Source organism: Meleagris gallopavo, chromosome 22, assembly GCF_000146605.3.
Source record: "Meleagris gallopavo isolate NT-WF06-2002-E0010 breed Aviagen turkey brand Nicholas breeding stock chromosome 22, Turkey_5.1, whole genome shotgun sequence".
Lineage (NCBI taxonomy): Eukaryota > Metazoa > Chordata > Aves > Galliformes > Phasianidae > Meleagris > Meleagris gallopavo.
The window spans coordinates 11,313,292-11,313,810 of NC_015032.2; positions in this window are offsets into that span (position 1 = coordinate 11,313,292).

Consider the following 519-nt stretch of genomic DNA (forward strand, 5'->3'; position numbering starts at 1 on the left):
GCTTCTGCAAAGAGTTTTTTGCTTACTTTTTCTCTTTTTTCTTTTTTTTTTTCTTTTTCTTTTTTTTTTTTTTCCTGCTTTTCCCTCTTCATTCTTAGTTTCCTTCTAGCAAGGAACACCTCTCCAACCTCCATGCTTCTCACTGAGTTTGAGGAGCGTCTGTGATAAACAGCTTAAGCCCCTTTGTCATGAAACTATTGTCCCAATGTCAACAGAGGAAAGATCAGTTCACAGAACTACAAACAGTAATAACTTCAGAGTCCTGTGAATCCAAAGTGTTAACATGGGAAATAATACTATTAAAGGAACAGGAATAATTCCAGCATAATTCCGTCTTATGCAAATTGCTATTTAAAATACAGATGTAATGTTAAATCACAAAGGATTTTTATCACAGAATCACAGAATTGTAGGGGTTGGAAGGGACCTCTAGAGATCATCGAGACCAACCCCCCTGCCAAAGCAGGTTCCCTACACCAGGTCGCACAGGTAGGTATTGTCCTTATTTCCTTTTCTTCT